We start from the raw sequence: 15202 nt of genomic DNA on the forward strand, positions 1-15202 counted from the left end.
GTTGTTGTTGTTGTTTTCCCTTTATTTTGACTCAGGGTATGTTTTGGTTGTTCAGTTTATGTAAATCTGTTTTCATTTCCAGCAGGACACTACTTGCATCTCCTTTCTTCTTGTCCTCACTTGTCAGACTGACACTGATACATGAGCAAAACCACTTGACTTAAAAAACAAAAGTAAAACAAAACCAAAGTTACAGCTGCATCTTGATACTGCTGTACTCAGTTGAGTTTACCCTATTTGTCCCCTTAGATTTTAATAATGAAAAAATGCCTATACACTTCCTGGGCAAGCTGCCATTCGCATTTACACTGTAGTGCTACCTCCAGCAGCAGTATGGAGTAACCATTCACAGAGGAGTAACAGTTCATCCAGAAGGCTCCTTCACTCACCACCATCGTGGTGATGTATGTATCCAAACAGCCTATCCATCTGATGTTTTTGGCACACTGGCAGTTATTGAATACAGTCTGTTTCAGACAAGGTAAGAGAAGTTTCTCTGTCCTTACCAAAGCCCCATTGCCTTTATAAGAACTACTTATCAGATCTACCCGGTCTGTAACAGTGACCATTACAGTATCTCATCTAACTGAAAGTTAATTGCAAGAAATACAGCATCAGAAGAAAGGCTATCTCTTCAGTGAGCCGGTGCTGAATCCCTCAAAAAAGTGACATTTGATGAAAAATACATGCCATTAAATTCCTTTAGAAAAACCCAACTAATATAGCTATGCTTTCCTGCAAGAGAATACAATAAACAGGAAATTAAAGCCTCACTAGCTTTGTAACTCCAGTGTACATATTCAGAGCAGCAAAATTACAGCACTGTACCTTAGCCCCACAAACAACACCGCTGGAACGTAAGTGGCAGGCTTTCCCAGTTCTGGTTTTAGAACCTTCTAAGAGGGAGCCTACGTCTGATTTTTTTTATTTTTTTTTTAAACAACAGCAGTATGACTGTGCTGCAAGCACAAATATGGAGCCAGAGAAATTAAAGCTGTGTCCCCCGTTCCTACTGCAGAAAACAGTTTGTTTGGTCTCTTGCTAAGGGCTATTGTGCTCCCACAGTATGAGCAGAGGCTCACCTAAACTGTAGTCCAAATGTGTGTCCATGCTCAAAAGAGCATAGATGAGCCTTTCCCAAATAGGAAGGATAATCTTATTCCCTGTGCAGATAAAATGAAGAATATTACTTAAGCCCAAAATTTCACTATGCTTGTCTAGGTGGGGTTGCAGCAAAAGATTATGTTTATAGGTTCCCGGAAAAAAAAATATTCCTGCTAAATGTTCACTGATATTCTCTTATAGAGTAAACATATAAACACTTTTTTTTTTTTTGCTACCATTCCCAAAATAGACCTCCAGCACAGAGCACCTTTTTTGTAAACTGAAGAAATCAAAGATTTATATGCAGCTTTCTGATTGTTTTTTCAGCAACTTACAGATGGAGGGAAGTAAAAGACCATAACAAATAAGATCTATTATTTTCAGAATATTACTTTAAAAATATAATGGCCACATTTAACAAGGCTTCTTTTCACTTTGACTGCTCTAACTCCCCATTAGATAATACTAATAATCTGTTACTATGTTTAAAGTTTTTTTTATAGCAGGCAATTTCCTCCAAGGAATCAGTCACTATTGATGAGTATTCCAGAAAATAAGCTCTTACCAAATAGGTACCTGTGCACAGCAAGCTGTGCTCAAAATACTACAAATCCCTGTAGTGATCTTATTGCAGTCTACTAAATGAACAACATGGAGCCCATTAAAATAGCAATCTGTGCTTTAAGTTCAAATGACTATTTTGGTGAGCCAACGAAGAACAAAAGCATACAATTAGTAATGATTAAGAAGCAGAAAATACCTGTTAATAGCAATAATATTTATATGTGTGCGCCACTTATAACCCCTTATGCATTCTATTCACACAGATGAACATAATTAGACTGCAGACAAACACACATACAAAATAAAAACGCTCACTGAAACAGAATGTAGGTCTCGCCCTAACATGGCAAGCCACAAGAGCATATGTACTTATAGCACAGCTCTGAAATATCATCTCTCCCCTTTAACAGAAACATTTTGGTATCAACAGTTATATCTTTACAGGAATTAAAAGCACTGTTTAGCATTCCACCTTCATACATGGATACAGCAAGGATCTCAGACTGCAATAAGGTCATGCAGCTGGTGATTGCTCTCACCATTATCATTTTGCATGCTTCAGTCACCTTTTTTTTTTTTTTTCCAGTAGATATTAGCTAAAAGCTCAGAAGCAGATATACTGCATCTAACCAGCATTCGTGTGGATTATTGCAGGTTTTCAGGATCAAACCTGAACTTTTATCCTACTCACATGGGGTGCTACCTTCCTTATTTATCAGATTCCAGCAACTTGGCATACACTGAACATGAAGGCAACTTTTGATAAAGCTCTATCCAAATCTACTTGGATGTTTTCCCCAGTTAGGAATTTCCTGGCCTCTATGACTCCTGATTTTGTTCTGAATCTTCCTTTCTTATTGTAGCAATACACTAAGTCATTTGTTTTCAGAGGTTTTCATCTTGGGATAGAGTTCTTTCCCTGCTTGATTTGCAACCGTAGTCTGCACTGCTTCTGAAAGCCCAACTTCTATGCTTTTCAGGCAGCACTGAGAATTTAATGCTAGCTATGCTGGGTAATTCTAAGATATGTTTTTGAACTTGACTGGAAGTCATAAAGGAGAAGGGCTCCATGCCCTGAAGTTCATCCAGATCTGAAGGCAGCCAAGGAAGCTTCCATTGGATTTGCTTCTCTTCCAGCTGAACAGAACTTACAGACAATGAAAACTGGAGAGAAATGCAATGATTAATTTCTTGGTATGCCTCTCTTTCCTGATTTTTTTCAGAATACACTGAATGAAGGAAAAAATCAAAAGCAGTATAAAAGATAAAAAGAAATATCACACAGTTCACATGAAGTTTCCTGATGGTGAAGACAAAGACCTGGGAACTACCTGGTGCTAAAGCCATACTATCTGGTTACAGCACTAGACAGTGAACTGCTGCAACTCAATTTATACTTTAGCACAACCAAGAGGTAGGTTTTGTGAACATGTTTCAAATGGCCTCTTTTTTTTTTTTTTTTTTTTTTTTGGTCCTGTGTTTCCTCTATTTTTAGTGATCTCAGACTTTGGGATCATAATCAGGACCCATTTAAGAAATTTGATATTAAAGCATCGTGAAATTTATTTCCAAGCCCACAAAGCGATTTGGGCTCTTGAAACTTAATCATTTCTAAGGGAAGGAATTAATAAATCTTTGTAAGATGTTATTTTTAGTTAAAACTGTAAAAATGTTACTCTGCATAGGAGAGAACCTAGTGGTCATCTCATTTTTTAAGGAACAAAACATGATTGTTGCCTCCATAGGTGGATTCAAATGCCTCATGACTCGATGAAATGACATATAACTAGGTAAGGCAAACAGCAGTAAGACACTTTTTTGGTGGGTTACCAGTACCTAACAATATCCAATTTCAGCTAAATGGTTATTGTAGATCCCTGAACACTGAACTCCATCTCCTACTTTCTCCAGTCATGTTTGGAACAATTCATAAGAAAAATCAGGGCCTAAACTTGAAAGGTGTTAATATCTTGTTCAAAGTCACCAAGTGGCAGAACTAGGTCAAAAATTTTCATTTTTGTTTTTCCTCAAGGCAGCCAATGTTATTAAAAAAAATATTCCTAGGTGGAACTAGGGAAAAAAGTACAGTGTCTCAAAGTAATCACGTAGTAAAAACAGGGAGAAAGACCTGAATTCTTACATGTCTTCTGAACCAAATTAACTTGGGAGAAAAGTGGCAGAAGTTCTTGCACAATCACTTTTCAAAAGAGTTTACTGGAGCAAATGAAATCTTGTCTTTAGCTGTGTTCACCGGTACTAGTATTCACAGACAACACAAGATTAGACTAACACCACTCTAAGTCAGCATCCCTGTTATTTCTAAAAGAGAATGTGCACTATAAATAATTCCTAAATATTTGCTTCTAGGTTTAGTGACAATCTCTGAAGGCATTAATTAAAGAAAGAGGTGTCCAGCTGTTGGATACCAGGGGAACACAACCAATATTGCCAACGGCACTGTGATAGTGATTCTGTTCTGAAGGCAAAGTGCTGTTATCCTGGTACCAGACAGCAGCTGTTTAGAATGTGGATGAGACAAGTGATCCTATGAGCAAGTGATCCTGCACCCACCTGACTGGAAGCACATAGGATATTTGACATCTACAGGTGAACACATCCAAACATTCAACTACTGAGACAGACTTGGCCTGGTTGTAACACCTTCACTTTCCTGCTGACACATCTGCACACCTTGTCATTTTGTTATAGACTTGTTTATCCAATGTGTGCTTCTAAGCACCATCGATGTGCACTTGGTGACAACTATGATTGGTGATATATACAGTAGTAATATTCTAGTCAAGTAATTTCAGAAATATTACCCCAGGATTAGGAGGTGGCTGGTTTTGTTTTTGCCAATCTACCTAACAAACCATAAAGTAGTTGTTCAACCGTCTTTCTAAATACCCAGAATGATAACATCAGTGAGGAAGACTAATCAGCCATGTGTTTTCAAATTCATTCCACACATTTGGTTACAATCACCTTTTTCAGCACTCTGAAATCAGTGCTCATTTTACAGCTCTTACAATGAACGGCTAACATGCAGGTAGCTGATCTCCATGGATACCTGGCCATTGTGGTATGATGATCTCTGAGATGAGTTAAATAACATGCGATTAGGAGTTCTTGCCAGGCAATTTTTTTTTTCATTTCATATAATGAATGAAATAACTGGGTTTAACAACTTTTCAATCAGGAAAAGAAAGTTGAGAATGAAATGAAACATGCATATTTTTAGGCATCTAAACATTAGGCTCGAAGGCTGCTTTTCTAATCAGTAGAGAAGACATCTATCATCAGAAAAAAAATAACTTTATTGTAAATTTGTGAGTGATCCAGACTTGTACTCCACTGACCATGGATAGCACACTAAAAGATTAACTGCTCAGCAGTTAGAGCCACATGAAGTACAGTCCTTCAACACTAAAGCGTAACTAATGTCACTTATTGGCAGGGGTTGGAGTATTATCTGCAAATTATAATTTTATAAACTACATTGAATACCATTATTAAATACAGATCAAGAGGGGACTTCTATGCCATAATTAAAATAGTTTAAGATTTGTTTCACTTCAAGCACCAGTAAAAGAGGCAACCAGAATGTTTGCCTTTGACTGAATTTACACTTCATTAATGACAACTCTGATCACAAAATTATTCTGCTAAAGACAAGTAAAACACTTTCTTTCCAACAGTTATTTGGCTTTCCCAACCCCCCAAACATTTATCACAAGCTGTGGCATTTTGATGTTCTTAATTCCAGATTTTGTTAGGGATCTATCTCAACTTCTGTCTTGGATTCTTGTTTTCTTCCCTTAATTTGCTAAGAGGATGTGAAGATAATCGAAACCTTCTAATATGATGCATTAACTGAATGCGTTTTTGTTAGAACAGGATGTGTACACATTGTGCCATTCATCAGAGTTTTGCATCTTTGCCCTGCCTGGTAATATGTATTTCTTAATTTTATTTTCCTTTATGAACATTGAAAATACCATTCCAATCACTTCCATTTCCAGAACAGTAGTAATAAACATAAGGAACAATCTTGAAAGGATTTTTGACTTCTCCAGGTATCACTGGATCTTCAGGTAAAGAACCATTCCTAAGCAGGTATCTACCTAGAGCTCTGAGGTATCTACCTAGAGCTCTGACAACAGACTTACAAACCACTGGATTCTTTTGTAGTTCTAACTAGTTTCCTATTAGATTTTATCTGTTGCATGATGGCAACCCAATCCACAGATTCCTCAGTAAAAAATGCATTAGACAGCTCAATAGCCACTTGTTTTATCATCTAGATTAAATATCCATTTTACTCTGATTGCATCAAGAATTATCCAGCAAAAAGGGCAATGTCCTACCAAGGCCCTTCTTCCTACCTGTTTTTACATGGTAAAATACTAGATTTCTCAGTCTTCTGGGGAATCTGGGCCAAACCTGTACTTTTGTTGGAGGCTTGAATCATTGAGCTTTTTTCCCTTCTGTGTAATACCCATTAATCTCCCTTAGTTCAAGTTCTCTTCAAAAGGCCAACTGTTTTTTCCTCTCCATCAGCCTACACCTACCTACAAATTAGTGCTTCCTCTCACTCCCCACCCACCACTCTGAGGGGAAGAAAAAAAAAAAAAAAAAAAAAAAAAAAAAAAAACAAATGAGAGGCCTGCAAAGTAACAGAAAACGGCACATCAAGCAGTTTCAGAAGATTGCTGTGTTTTGTTTTGTTTTCTACTCCCACTCTGACCACTTTTCCCATTTATCTCACCTTCACATCTCTAACTTCTTTGATACAGAAATACAGAACACACTTCTTTTTAAAGGGACTTATTGTTATTTGTTCACTGACAAAAGTAAGTAACATCTCCTGTATGACTCAAGGCTACACTGCAGAAATCAGAGCATTTCCATTTTTATACACAGGTTCTGTTGATTAGAGTTGAACTTTACTACTTGTATTTGTTCTCATTCTGTTTTTGTTTTTTTTTTTTTTTTTAGTAAATGGAAAAGAGCTACAAATCAATCACTTATTGTAATAGGAAATGGACCAAATGTCTTGGAAGTGGGAGCCACAATACATTTGGAACTACATTAAAAAAATCCAATCAGGAGAGCAGATGCAACACTTGCAAGAACAAGTGTAGCAAAGACTGATTAAATTCATCACCTAACCATAACACCAGAGCAGTGTAGACTTGCCATACTTGAGCATGTCTGGGTTTTGTTGTGTTGTTGTCTTTTGGTTTTGTTTTGTTTTAAATGAGGAATCAACATTTTTTTGGTGCCTGAGCACTATGAAATCTAGATCATAATATAAACATAGTTGTAACTTCTCTCTTCAAAAACTTGTTAAACAAGGACAAAATTTTGCTGTTTACAAAATTAAGTTTTTCGAAACTAGAGCACTTCTAAGTGAACTATGTGCAATATTCCAAGACAGTATATTTTTTAGGATTTTAACTGCTGTCTTATGTCAATAAGTATAAACTAAGAAAGACAAGGTAGCAGAGGAAGATAACTTAATCATACTTTCTAGCTACCGTCAATTGCCAATGAAAACTCATAGGTGAAATCCAACTTTTAGAAGTTACACTTCCAGCTGCAGTGTCACTGGAGTGACCTGTATATGCCATACTGATCTTCTCCATCCCAAGAGGTCAATAAATGTTATTCAGAAACAAGAAAGTAGACTGCATTTTTCACACAGTAGTTCTCCATAATTAACTTCAGGGGACCCAGTGACACCAAAGGCCTGAATTAAGCTTTCTAAAGTGCCATCACAGCAGCAGCAGGGTCAAGAGTTCTTGGCTAGAGGCTCTGTCTGCAGACTAGCGCAGAGCCAAAGGAAAATATGGCTGTGAATGAGATTTTTAGGTTTAAAAGACTGTTTTCCAAGACCATTACTTAAAGTAAAGCTCTCCAACTTACAGGAAGTGCTCTCAGGAATGAGTTTACCCATAGCCACATTTATGCCCCCAGTTCAAATAGTTCGGTCATTCTACGTGATTCAGTGTTCTACTAACAGGATCAAGTTCGAAGAGACCCAAACAGAATATGCATAATGCTGGGTTAAAAGATTGTTTTACATACGATAATTGAGGGACTAAAAAGGCAAGTTTGTGGAAGGGAGAACAAAGACTAGAGAAACTGCACCTCATAGCACTTTCTACTATGATTCTCCAGCTGAACCTAAAGATTATACAGGTAGGTTCTGTGTGTTTATACTTAGGAATGAAGCTTTAGGAGCACGTACCACTGACCAAGTAGCTTTTTTTTCCCTCCCTCACAAAAGGAAGACTTAATTACAATGCATTCCTCAGTAATGTAAGCAGGTAAGAGTAAACACCTGGTTATCTATTCCCTTCTTTCTCACAGTTGCAAACTAGGGAAAGTATCCCACCAGCATCATTGTACTTCATGTCAGAAGCTGTGATTCCATCTGCCCTATATAACTGCAGATGGTTTTCTTCCCCTCTGCCCCTTATTGCTATCACCACTCTAATTCCAGTGTGAAGTCTAGCTATATTGCTATTGCCAGCCCCAGGTAGGCCACTTACTGCAATACAACTTTTTCTCTTGAAGTACACTTTCGTCAGCTACCAAAACTTGGACTCAAAATTTGTGCTTAACTATTCTCACAGGGAAGGGAGAAAAGAGAACCTGTCCCGTTGTTTTTTCTTCTCCACTGTTTTTTTTTTTTTTTTTTTTTTTTTTTTTTTTTTTTTTTTTGTGCAACAGAGGCTGGAATCCAGTCCTTAAAAACACTTATTTTGGCATGAAATGAAGTTCTATTAATTTATGTCTTTAGGAAACACCTTGCATAAACAAATATCAAAAGGTGGTTGAGTTCACTTTAAGCTCCATATTGCCTATTTTAAGTTGGATATATTCAGCAAAGTCAAGGTCAAGGTCTAGCAGAACCACATGTCCGAGACAAAGCAATAAAAATAAGCATGTCTCTTGCAGGTGACAGGCTGTCAAATTTTATTTATTTATATGGTCTTGGAATCTACTAAATTTATGAGCACTGAGGGTGGCAGAACACAAAGAGATCAGGAGAGAAGCAGCAGGAAGAGAACCAGGGTTGCTTTTCTAAGGTTATTAAAACCAGTAGTCAACTAACCATCTTCAAAAAACAAATGTTTCTATCTGACTGGTTGATATGTATGGACTCAAACAGATCATTGTTAACAATAGGTAAACAATGTTTCAAAAAAAAAAAAAAAGGCCTTAATGAAAGCTGAATATATTTGTTTGCACAGCATAGCTAATCTTGCTATTTCCTCTTTTTTTTTTTTTTTTCCTAGTAAAATAGTTACAGATTTCCTCCCATTACTGTCTAGGGTCACTACTAAGACTCCGTAAAGAACATCCCAAATGGTAAATTTACCCAGGTAACCCATATATCCAGTTTACCAACAGCATTGCAACCAAATGCGCATATTAAGGAATCACTCATGAATAATGTGTTAGTCCAGGCCATTTTTCACAGAACTACGTAGATTATATGCAGAACAGGCCGCCTTGCTAATCTCAATTTTCAACACACAGGTTAAGTAAGGAAGCACGACAAAAAGCAATATCAACCACTAGATGTCAATTTATCTCCTTCATGCTTTTTTTCCCCCCACTTAGAAGAATGGAAAGTATTTTCCATCTCTTAGCTTAAGGTACACAGGGATTACTGCTTAACCAGGAGGAAGGAACGAACTGTCAATAAACTAACTTCTTCCAGATGTCTGAAGTAACAAAGAAAACCAGGATATGAATACAGGAGAATAAGGACTGAAACAGATATTAACCAATGCAGTTTATAAAAGGATGTCTTTCAGAAACCAGATTCCCCAGTTCTTTTTAGTCTGAAGTGGCAACATGTAATAGGATTTCTGGCAGAGATAAATGAACACACTGTCCCTTAAAACTCTACTCATTTTGTGGGCTTAATGTTAATTAACAGTTTCAGATATGATGGGTCATTTTAAATCACCAGATTCCACACTATCTGAAAGTAATGAAAGTAATGTATTTCAGATGGTGAAAAAAAGCATATTTAGGGACTGGAAGAAAAATGGTAAAAAGTCATCCCCCAACCTGTTTTTCCCCGCTGTAGTATTGTAAAGCAGGTGTGCTTTATCCCACTTGTGCTTTTCACAAGACAAACAGAACACAGTGTAAAATCTTTCTCAGTTTACGACAATGACATAGGACTTCAGTTATAGAAATTCCTCCAGATGGTGACTTCCACCTTCTTTATTGATGTCACTTGCTGGAGCCACAGGATCTGTCCCAGACCCAGCCACATCTTCTGTGATCTTTCTGTCCTGCTTCCTCCACAGATCTTCCATTGTTTCTTCCCAAACTCAAAAACTTGCGTTCTCTAACCCCACTTATTTTGGTGAAGTATTTAGTAATATCAGTAAAATATGCATCTTTGGGAAAACTCCTTAGTGTTATTAAAATCTATATTTATAGAAGTCTCTCTGATATTAGGTGATAAATAAAATTGTATCCATTGTATGAATAAAAACTGCAATGGCATGTTCATATCGCAAGAATCCAAGACACTGATAAGTCTTTCAAAAAAGCAATACAGAAAAATCCTTAACGAACTATGGCAAAGTTTTCTCTATCATTTCCCCTGCTGTCCCACAACCAGTAAACTACCAAAATTTTAGCTCATTAAAGACTGCCAGGGTTAGATATTTTAGAAGCAGCATAGCTATTGCTGTTCCAGCACACTTATCTTGAGCACAATACCAAAACAGAGTGGGAAATGTTAAGGTTATTTAAAATAAAAGTATATGCTTGTGAAGGAAATGAAAGTGAAAAAAACAGGAAAAACAAAACCAAAAGATTGTTATCTTTAATTTCCAAATGACATTGCCTTATAGTCCTTATATACGCAAAGCATTATACATCTTACGCCATTTTCAGTATCCCTTCCAACTTATCTACCTCCAGTCTGTCATACTGGACTCGCCCCATACATAATTTATGACAAATGCAGTGAGCTGCTGCAAGCAGACTGTAGCCAACATCATTTCATGCTTAGTGTCTAGTGACTATGGAAGATAAAAGTTCTCTGCAGCTATCTGACATCATTACTAGCAGTTTCACTTGAGTTTTTGGATGAGCTATTGGCTTTCTCAACTGATATCTGTGACAGCATGTTATATTGCTCAGTTTAGCTTTGCATGATCAAATATCTAATTTTTGAGCTTCAGCAGCGGGATGAAGTTCAGTTGTTATTCTATTGAATACGCTTTTTCACCCTGAAAAAATATTCCAGACTCATGACTGACCTTTATCCAAATGAGCTACGGTAGTTTTATCTTGAATTAATCACTTATAACCAGTCTTGAATAAGAAACAACATTTTTCCAAGGGTCCCAATTCTTTAATCTGACAGCTACTAGGTTGGGCAGATACCTGAATGTCCTAGGCAGATCTCTATTTCATGGATTCAACTAAAGAAAATATTTTAGTTTATGCAGAGGAAGGAGCTTCAGAACTGCAGTTGAATATTTCTTTAATAGGACATAACATTTAAGGTGACAGATTCAGAATCTATCAGCTTACACAAGAGAACTCAATCCATAAAAGTGAAATTCTGCCACGCTTAAGTTGGTTTAGCAAGCTGAATTTTACCCAAGTAAAATAGTAATTTGTTTTTCTTAATTCTATCCCGTGGGCAGAGAAATTAAGATTTCCCTGCTTCAGGTAACAAATGCTAGATGACTTGAAAATACATATAAATGTAACCCAGCAATGAAAAGATTTTCAGAAGGTGTACATCAAAATACGATGCTATTAGCCTATTAACTTCTAGAGCTCTTAGCATCTCAATGCACAATGCGCTCTACAGCCATGAGCAGCATTACCTATTGACATAAAATCCAAAGGAATAAAAGTTTGGATCCGGCATTAGTTCTCCTTTGGCCACACAACTGAGCAAATGCCAGGAAGCTATTGGGTTACTGCTCGGATTAATACTACCATGAAACAGGCAGGCATAACAGAAGACCAAGACCAGCTTAATTGTCATTACAAGATGAAGATTCTGTCCAAACAATCTTATTATTCTGTCCTTTAAGATCTAAAGTTACCTATGTAAAATATAGTAAGACAGGAAGTTACACAATACAGGCAATTAATTTTCAGTGAAGTTCTTCACATGGCCTGCTTCATGTTTTCATCTTCATTCTGCCAAAGGCTAAATACATAACTAGAATTCAATCCGACTCTTTTAGTTAAGATCTGGGAATGCAGATTGACACAATCAAATTGAATGTTAAATTATGTTTTGCTTATAAAGTGGATTTATCACTGCTATAAAATGAAAACACAAAAATAATAGCTCTTAGAACTGATACTGGTGGCATCCCTACAAACTCCAATCCAAAGCATGACGTGGACAATATTTCTGTGAAACCATGTGGACATCCCACAAGTGTACATTTTTGATTCAATTTGTTTCAGCTTCACCTCCCCTCATAAAATAAAACACTGCCACCCCTGCTTTGAAGCAGGAATGAAATTTAGTATGATTGCCTAGAGCCACAGAAATAATATCCATATGAACTTTTCTTGTATAAACAAGCATGGAGCTAGAGGCTGAAAGAGAGGAATCTTTTCTATTACATTGTGGTTGTTTCCCTGTTGTGAATTTTAATAACCCTGAGGACCTTACTTTTCTCTTTCCTCATATCAAATACAACACTTTAAATAAAAGTCTAGCAAACAAACAAAATGAAATGTCATAGGTCTGATAACAATGAAATATTGCATTAGTGTTTTATATTACAGCTATGGCACACTGGAGCTTCTCTGAATAGAATAATCACCTGCAGGCTGCTGACAAACCTACTCTTAGCTGGTCACAGAAATAGCACTTCTTAGGAGAGGGGAGCTTTACACATATTTAAAATTTTTTCTCTGAAAAATTAAAAGCTAAGGATAGTTTTGATCTATCAAGGTAGTTCATTTCTAAAAAAAAAAAAAAAAAAAAAAAAAAACTTACTTGTAAATAGTCCCAGTAAAACTGAGACTATTTCACATACAAGTTCAGATTTTACAACAGCATTTTAAAATACGTATTGACACCTTTCCTTTAGGAAAGTTGAAAGTCTCACTAAAGTTCCTTTAGTGAGAACTCTTAGTATTTTCAGTAAATGTAAGCTTGCAGAAATTCAGAAAGGCATGATATGACACACACCCTGGGAACCACATGGGAACCTTGAGTTTGACTCTGGTTGCTCATTTGTTCCCTAGCCCATACATCTCATTTTGCTCAGAAGTACACGAAGGCAAAAGCAGGTGCCATTTTTTTTTTTTTTTTTTTTTTTTTTTTTTTGTTAAAGAGCTCAAAGATGAAAGTTAAATATACCTTTGCCAGATTTGGGATAAGTTTTTTGTTCTGTTTTCAAGTCAGATATTTTACTTTAAAAATTACATTCATTAATAAGTTCTGCAATCTGAGTTGATTTTTACTACCACAGTGGGTTTGCAGAGTGGAGAAGGGTGATTTACCTCAAAGATTGCTATTGCAACATAAGTAAAACATAAGTACCCCTAAAAGAGTTCTATTTATTTGGCAGAGTACCTAAGAATTCTTATCCTTAAAATAACTTTTTATTAAAAAAAAAAAAAAAAAAAGGAAAAACTGTAGAATAGGAAAGTACAGAAGAGTTATTAGTTATTGCAGAATTGTGTCAGATATTGATTTTTTTCTGAAAAGGTGCCTTGATGTTGCCAGGTAGATTGGAGAAACAAACAAACAAACAAAAATATGAAGAAATAACCCAACAATCCTTGGCTTTTTGATTTTACATTTCCAATAGTAATCTTCTCTCAGCACATTTGTGAAAAGTTGATTTAAGCTATTTATGTCAAAGGTAATTCTGATGAATTACACAATTAAAACATAGAAAAATTCTCCGTAGTGCCAAAACATTTTTTGACTTTTAAAGAAAGCAATTGAATTTGAACCATGTGCTTACTACTAAAAACCCTAAAACAAATATGAGGCAGTTATCTGAAAGATTAAAAAAATATTCTAAAGCATATAATATTCCTGCTTTCAATAGTGCATCACACCATAAAGATTACTTCCAAGCAAATGTATGAAAGTTGAGCCTTTGTTCCGGCAATGCTCGAACACAGGCTAAAAGTTTAGGGAAGCAACTAACTTGAAGTCTGTATGAGATTTACATATATTTTAGATTTAAGTAGTCATTTCAGCATTTTTGCTAAATGTCTTGACCTATGTGCATGCATAAGTAACCCACATATCCTTTATCTATTAACCATCTTGTTTCTTATCCTTAAGCCATTATACACTTAAATTTTATACTTCTTTCAAGCATTACAATAAAGCAATTTCTAGTTTGTTAACTGGGATGATATTCTTACAAAAGGAATGCCTATGAGCCTGTCATTTGTGACCTTTAGCAGCTATCAGATGATAATGACTTTTGCCTGCTTTCTTTAGCTAAATTCACTTTCAGTCATGTAATAGGACGTCAGAACTACAATAATGCTTCATAATGCCACATAGCATGCACATTTTTTTATGCTGTGCAAAACAGAAACTGAATTTGAAATGGAATTTGCCAAGAGAAATAACAAGAACTTAAAAGTCAGACAGCAGAAAAGGGCACTTAGTTTTTGGGGGGTGGGTTGGTATATGACCTTTGAAAGCTCTCTTCCCTTTCTTATTTCAATGGCATAAATGCATAGATATTTTAAGGAAAACAGTCGTGCTTCCACAAAGTTTCATTACTATTAGCATAGTACCAGTCTGGTACATTTCCTGTTCCTGCTCTGTCCAGGCTGTTGACAAGTTTGAGGCTGCAAAATCCCTCCTAGGAATGGATGAGCAAACCCCATACTTCCAGCCCTAGTATTTTGATAATTTATTGCACATTTCAAAGTTTTTAATTAGTGTTTCCACATACCAAAGATACATCCAACACTTGACGAGATAAAGATTCTTTCCTTGAACCTTTTGGAATGAGTATTTTGAAAAACAAATTGTTACATTCCAAACTCTCAAAACAGGCGCATGAAGACATTGGTTCTTTCCTATTTTAGTGATAATATCATTATTGTAAGAATACAGACAATTAGTAATTCCATACTTAGTGTTATTTTGTTGCATACTTGTTTTTTTATAGTGTTGAGTGTTGCATGAGACGAAAATGGAAAGCAAGAAGTAGGACAATGCTGCAATTACACCATTTGCACCAAGCTGCAATTTTACCTTGTAAGCAGATTTAAGGAACAATACAAATAAGAGTGTAGGTTCCTTTTTTACTCCCCCTTTCTCCCATAAGTAAATGGAGTTAAAAGTAATTGAACGATCTCCAAATGCCCATTGCAGAACTTGGATTCTTGCTCCAGTGAAATAAAACATTAACCAAATATAATGATTTTTGAATTAAAATTTTCCTTTACATTTTGCTTAAAATATAATCCCCAAAGACTGTAACCAAAAAAAATGAGCATCTGTGATATTTTCACTTATTTTCCTTGA

The sequence above is a fragment of the Oxyura jamaicensis genome, chromosome 13 (genome assembly GCF_011077185.1).
Source record: "Oxyura jamaicensis isolate SHBP4307 breed ruddy duck chromosome 13, BPBGC_Ojam_1.0, whole genome shotgun sequence".
NCBI classification, from domain to species: Eukaryota; Metazoa; Chordata; class Aves; order Anseriformes; family Anatidae; genus Oxyura; species Oxyura jamaicensis.